The sequence below is a fragment of the Callospermophilus lateralis genome, chromosome 1 (assembly GCF_048772815.1).
Source record: "Callospermophilus lateralis isolate mCalLat2 chromosome 1, mCalLat2.hap1, whole genome shotgun sequence".
Classification (NCBI taxonomy): Eukaryota; Metazoa; Chordata; class Mammalia; order Rodentia; family Sciuridae; genus Callospermophilus; species Callospermophilus lateralis.
Window position 1 is genome coordinate 116,576,748 of NC_135305.1, and position 7,495 is coordinate 116,584,242.

Genomic DNA, 7,495 nt, shown 5'->3' on the forward strand with positions numbered 1-7,495 from the left:
CTCCTGCCTCAGCCTCCTGAGCCACTAGGATTGTGTACATGTGCCATCATGCCTGGCAATCTACTGCTTTCTTATGTTGTTATTGCAGGTTGTTATTTAACTGTGTCACTGTTACCCAACTTTTCTTTTGCCAATGCTGTTTTTTTTCAACTGGATTTCTACAAGCTCATGAGAAGCAAAAGCCATGGTTATATTTCTCTGTGGTCTTTTGTGTTTACTATAATGCTGTGTACATACTAGGCACTCAATAAATTTGTGTGTGTTTTATTGTTGTCATTTGTTTGGGGCTTTTCTTTTTTTCTTTCTTTATGTGTGTCGGGGGAGGGGACAGAGTCTTTCTATGTTTCCCCGACTGACCCCAAACTCCTGGGCTCAAGTGATTCTCCAGCCTCAACCTCATAAGTAGCTGGGACTACAACTGTTCATCCCACACCTAACTTGAAATAAATATTTTTGAATGATCATTTATTTATTTAACATGTGCTGGGGAGGGAGCCCAGAACCTTGCATATGCTAGACACACACTGTACCACTGAGCCCAGCCCCAGCCCCTTGCATAATTATCAAACTATTAGAATGTCTTCAGTTTACCCCCAAGGCTGGGGATGGAACCGAGGGCCTCATACATACTATGTAAGTGCACTACTAACTGCATCCCCAATCAGGTCTGCAATATACTTTTTTTTTTTTTTTTTTGGTACCAGGAATCAAACCCATGGTGCTTTTCCACTGAGCCACACCCCAAGCTTTTTATAAAAAAATATATATATATATATATATATATATTTAGAGACAAGGTCTCACTGAGTTGCTTAGGACCTTGCTATTGCTGAGGCTGGCTTTGAGTTCAAGATCCTCCTGCCTCAGCCTCCTGAAATGCTGGGATGACAGGCATGTGTCACCACATCCAGATGCAATATACTTTAAATGACAAAACATCTTTTAGTTTACTCTGGAAGATTGCTATATAAGACCATTCTCTTGAAGGTAGAATTCAACCTCAAGGTGGTCTACCTTGAACTCACTGTAAGAGCCTAGCATGAACTCATCGAAGGCAGTAAGGCTGCATCCTAGTTGCCTACACTGTGTCTAGTCTACTTTCTCTCCTTATTAAAAACACTGAATTGGGGCTGGGGTTGGGGCTATATTTTAAAGCAATTCTTCCATTTAATTCTTAAAACAAAAACAAACAAAAAAACCCCTCTGATTTGTAAAAGTGCCCACCTGAAAACACGGAGCCTACCCATCCCGTGAAGCTGTGGATAACCACGTAATTCAGTGCAGGTCAATGTATAAGCGGAAGTCCCAGGCCTAGAGGATTCTAGGAAAGTTTGTTCAATGGAGAAGACTCGGCTGGGAAGCCTTTCACCTATTGGCTTTACCTTTTTGCTTTTTTTCTTGCCTGGAATGCTGATGTAAGTTCCAAATATTGAGAAGGTTCAGCAGCCATTCTGCAAACATGAGGAAAGAAATCATGTACTACAGATATGAGACAGGAAAGATAGAAGGAGTCTGGGTTCCTGATGGCATCATGAGTGGCTGTCTAGCCTTAACTGCCCATTCCCAGACCTCAAGTTATGTAAAAAATTTAAATACCTTGGCATCTGGGGTGTGTGCATGTGTGTGTGTGTGTGTGTGTGTGTGTGTGTGTGTTAGTTCCCTGGGGTGGTCTACTACTGAGCCAGTTGCTGGGATTTTAGGTGTGCACCACTTGCCTGGCCAGTATTGGGGTTCCTGTTACCAGTATTTCTTTTTTTTTTGGTACCAGGATTGAACTCAGGGGCACAAAACCATGGAGCCCCATCCCCAGCCCTATTTTGTGTTTTATTTAGAGACAGGGTCTCACTGAGTTGCTTAGCACCTCACCATTGCTGAGGTTGGCTTTGAACTTGCCATCCTCCTGCCTCAGCCTCATGAGCCACTAAGATGACAGGCGAGGGCCTCCGTGCCTGGCTGACCAGCACTTTTACCTGCCACGTCGTTCTCATGAGTAGGTTACCAGCTGTGCTGAGGGACAAGTAGGGCAACAGGAAGGGGGTGGGTCCCATAACTTTTTACTGGTAGCACTTTTTTCTAATACCAGGAAAACATATGAGTCATTTAGTGTCACAGGGTCACTGCTCAGGAAAACTGAGGTTCAAAGGGAAGACACAACGAGCTCAAGGCCAGGGTCACCTTTCCAGTTTCTCGGTCCCACACTGCAGTCCTCCTATTTTCCTGGAATGTGCTTTCCTCCTTATTTTTCCTGGCAAATCCTGTTTCTTCTTTCTTTTAAAAGTTTCTCAATCTCAGCATCACTGACATGTGGGGCTGCGCAGTTCTCTCTCTCTTTTTTCTTTTCTTCTTCTTCTTCTTTTTTTTTTTTTTTTTGTTTTTTTCAGTGCTGGGGATCAACTCAGGGCTTCCTGCAGGCCAGGCAAGTGCTCTGCCACCGAGCCACATCCCCAGCTCTGTCACATAGGATGATGAGCAACACTCCAGTGGCATGCCCCCCCACCCCAGTTGTCATAACTGAAATCATCTTCAGACACTGCCGAGCATCCCAGGGAGCCCAGAGGTCCCCCAGTGGAGACTCGGGGCTCCAATCTGTGCCTGTCCAGTTCCCAGGCAGCTCGCGATGGCTTTGCCGCTGGACGCTGGTGGGAGCAGGCTCACCATCTGTGACTGCATGTGACACTGGGAGGACTTTCAGGCTGACTCGTTTCTGCATCTCCCTGATGTTGGATGAAAGAGATTTCTAAACTGGTTCAGGAGAAGAATGGGAAGAGAATTCAGGAATTCCGTCTTCTGGATGCCATGATTTACTTGTCTGGTTGGTTTTTGGGGCTAGGGATGAACGCCTGCTAGGCAAGCACTCTCCCCAGCTTCCTTCCGGCCCATTTTTCTTTCTTTCTTTTTTTTTTTTTCCTTTTGGTACCAGACATTGAACCCAGGGGCCCTCGGCCACTGAGCCCCATCCCAGCCCTGTTCTGTGTTTTATTTAGAGACAGGGTCTCACTGAGCTGCTGAGGGCCTCGCTGTGGCTGAGGCTGGCCTTGAACTCTTGATCCTCCTGCCTCAGCCTCCCAAGCTGCTGGGGCTACTGTGTTTAATTTTATTAGTATGTTTTTATTGACTGATTGATTGATTGATACTGGGGATGAACCAGGGGCACTTTACTGCTGAGCTACATCTCCAGTCCTTTTAATTTTTTTATTTTGAGATAGGATTTCACTACATAACTGAGGCTGGTCTCAAACTTGCAATTCTCCTGAGTCACTGGAATTACAGGCGTGCGCCACCATGCCCAGCAGTATCTAATTTCATTTTTCTTCGCAGTGCTGGGGATGCAAACCAGGGCCTTATCCATGTTAGACAAGTTCTCTACCCCTGAGCTACATCTCCAGACTTAGCATTTCTTAAAGAAGGACCCTTAGGAACTATTTAGTAACATTGAGATGCCTGGTGTACAGGCAAGAAATCCTCCTGCTCATATGGACAGACACTCTCCTCAGTCTTGTGGCTGCTAACCCCTTTCTGGAAAATGTTGCGACACTTCCTGAAGTTCCCTTGTGCATATTAGGGTTCTAAGAAATTCAATCCACCTCTGGTTTCTGCAAAATGCAGCAGGTCACTTGTACAGTCAATCAAACAGGGACTAAACGGCACGACGACAAATGGAAAAGTTTCACCTGAAAACTTCGAAGACGTCACTCTGTCTCTCTCCTCCACTTGGCAAGGACCAGAGCTTCGAATGGCTCTGTGCTGGATTTTGTCTTTTTAAGAAGCACACACTCTATTGCTGGTAACTATTCTTTATTTCCAAGTTTAAAGCAGCAAAGGAAACAAGTTCTATCTTGTTTGAAAGAAGTTTAAGTGCTCCAGGCTCTCATCTTCCCTCCTAGGAGAAATAAAATCAGTTCACTGGTATTGAAATTTTTTAAACAAAGGAGTTTGTTTTTGTGTTTTGGTTGTTTGTTTGCTTGTTTTTGCACCAGGGATCGAACTCAGGGGCACTCAACCAGCCCTATTCTGTATTTTATTGAGAGACAGGGTCTCACGGAGTTGCTCGGGGCAGAGGCTGGCTTCGAGATCCTTCTGCCTCAGCCTCCCTAGCCACTGTGCCGACAGGTGTGTGCCACTGTGATGACAGGTGTGTGCCACTGTGCCCAACTTCAAATAAAGTTTTGATTTTGACATCATTTAAATATACAGAGAAGTTGCAAAACTAGGGTGGAGAGAGGACAGTTCATGGGTAGGGTGCGGTTCTGTAGCACAGAAGGAGAACTGTGGATGACAACAGCTAATTGAATATTTCAAAATGTCCAACAGAGGATTGTGAGTGTTCCCAACACAAAGAAAGGATAAATGTTGGAGGTGATAGTTATTTCAATCACCCCAACCTGATAATTACACACTAGATGCATGCATTGAAATGTCATGCTGTACCCTATAAATTTTCATAATTGTTATATGTCAAATTAAATATTTTTAAATATATATATATATATATATATATATATATATATATATATATATATATTTTAGATGTAGATGGACACACAACACAATGCCTTTATTTTCATGTGGTGCTGAGGATCAAACCCCAGTCCCGCCTGTGCTAGGCAAGCGCTCTACCGCTGAGCCACAACCCCAGTCCCCAAATTAAATATTTTTAAAGTATTTTTTAATGTTGCCAAGTGAGCCAGGCGTGATGGCACACACCCGTAATCCTAGTGACTCAGGTAACTAAGGTGGGTGGATCAAAAGTTCAAGGCCAGCCTCAGCAATTTAGCAAGACCCTGTTTCAAAATTAAAAAGTTTAAAAAAATTTTTTTTTTTTTTTAGTTGTAGGTGGACACAATGCCTTCATTTTTATTTATTTGTTTTTATGTGATGCTAAGGATGGAACCCAGTGCTCTGCACATGCTAGGCGAGTGCTCTGCCACACAACCCCAGCCCCCAAATTAAAAATTTTTTAAAAGGGCTAGGGATATGGCTCAGTGGGGGAAAAAGTTTGCTAAGTGAGTACAGAGAATTCCCACATAGCCCTCACTCAGCTCCAGGGTCCCCTAATGTTATCAGCTTACATTATTGTCATCCATTTGTCAAAAATCAAGAAATCAACACTGACACATTGCTATTAATTAAACCAGCCTTTGTGTGGATTTCTCCAGGTTTTCCCTAATGTCTTTTTTCTTTTTTGTACTGGGGATTAAACCCAGGAGCACTTACTCACGGAGCCACATCCCGAGCTCTTTTTTATATTTTATTTACAGACAGGGTCTTACTAAGTTGCTTAGGGTCTCACTAAGTTGCTGAAGCTGGCCTCCAACTTTCAATCCTTCAGACTTAAGCCTTCTGAGTTGCTGGGATTATGGAAGTGCACCATGGTTCCCAGCTTAATATCTTTTTTCTATTCCAGGATCTGGCACTGGTTTTGATTGCTTAGGTTCTGGGTACAACATTTGTTTTGGAAAAAAATGTTCTGTGATTAATTTCAGTAAACAGTATTTATCTGAAGAGCCAAACGGACCGAAATTTACCTTCTCAGCCCACAAAGACACTGCCTTAGGCCATGCTGGGAGTTTTTCACAACCTGGCTTCAGGGAGACTGGATTTCCTGAGAATGGCCTAGGGATTCTCAGCATAGGGAAAAGAGAAAAAGACAGAAAGAATTCTTCCCTTTATTTATAACTGATTTTGCATATCTAATATTCATGTGGAGAAAGACTGCAAACCATATTTTTTTAGTTCTTTCATAATTTTTTTATGAAAATACCCAGAATTTATGTGGTTTCAAGAGTCAACTGGATAAATATAGACCAAACTCTGGTTTGGTGAATAAAAGGGATGTGAGAAGAGAAAAGTTGCAGGCTTGGAGGAGGAAGTAGAATTGAGGACCCTGGAAGAGACCTTCCATCTCCCGTCCATTCGTACACCGTATGTCTGTCACTGCAGGATGGGGGCAGGGAATGTTTGAATGTGAAATGAAGGACATGGGTAGGTTTTCAGCCGTAGTTAAAAACACACTAGTTGGATAACCTTGAATGAGTTGCTCAATCTTCCTGAGACTGTTTCCTTGGCTGTAAAATGAGGATTGAGGGATTTTTTTTTTTTGTTGTTGTTGGTTTGTTTTTTGTTTGGTTTTGGTACCAAGGGTTGAAGCCAGGGGGCATAACCACTGGGCCATATCCCCAGCATTTTTTCTTTTTTCTTTTTTTTTTTTTGACAGGGTCTTGGTAAGTTGCGAAAGCTGGTTTGAACTTTCGATCCTCCTGCCTCAGGCTCCTGGGAAGCTGGGATTACAGGTGTGCCCCACCACACCTGGCTAAAATTGAGTATCTAATAAAATAATGTATTTAGCACAGTGCATGACATAGAGAAAGCACATGATATAACTGTTATAATAATTGTTACTGTTATTATTACTTTATTGCCAAAGATATTCCACCCTGATGCCAACAAACTTTTTCAAACTCTTCTTAATCTATCATTAGTCTCATCTGCGTATGTAGGTATTCAGGAGCCAAGAATTTTGACGGTTCTCAGTCTAAGTGGTGTATCCAAGTTTTTAAAGTATGTCTAAGAAGTGGGGCACAGGGCTGGGGCGGGGGCTCAGTGGTAGAGCGCTTGCCAAGCACATGTGAGGCACTAGGTTCAATCCTCAGCACTGCATAAAAAAGCTAAATAAAAATACAGGTATTTGGGCTGGGCTGGGGCTCAGGAGAAGAGCACTCGCCTAGCACGTGCAAGGCGCTGGGTTTGATCTTCAGCATCACATAAAAATTAATAAATAAAATAAAATTGTTGTGTCCAACTACAACTAAAAAATAACATTTTTTAAAAAAATAAATGCATTTAAAAATGGTTACTTAAAAAAATATCAACTGGGGGCTGGGGATGTGGCTCAAGCGGTAGCGCACTCGCCTGCCATGCGTGCGGCCCGGGTTCGATCCTCAGCACCACATACAAAGATGTTGTGTCTGCCGAATACTAAAAATAAATATTAAAATTCTCTCTCTCTCTCTCTCTCTCTCTCTCTCTCTCTCTCTCTCCCTCTCTCTTTAAAAAAAAAAAAAATCAACTGATTTTTAAAAAAAAAAATAAGAAGAAGTGGGGCACAGTGGTGTGCCCCTGTGGTCCCAATTACTCACGAAGCTGAGGGAGAAGGATCTCTTAAGCCCAGGAATCTGGGGCCAGCTTGGGCAACAGAGTGAGATCTCATTTCTTTAAAAAATAAAATGAAACTGGGAACAGTGGCACTTGCCTGTAATCCCAGGGGCTGAGGAGGCTGAGGAAGGAGGATCACAGGTTCAAAGCCAGCCTCAGCAATTTAGCAAGGCCCTAAGCAACGCAGCAACCCCCTGTTTCAAAATAAAATATAAAAAGAACTGGGGATGTGACTCAATGGTTAAGAACCCCTGGGTTAAATCCCAGGCACCAAAAAAATAAAATAAAATAAATCTAAATAAATATGAATTTTGATCATTGGTCCCAAGCAAGGCTGAGGTCC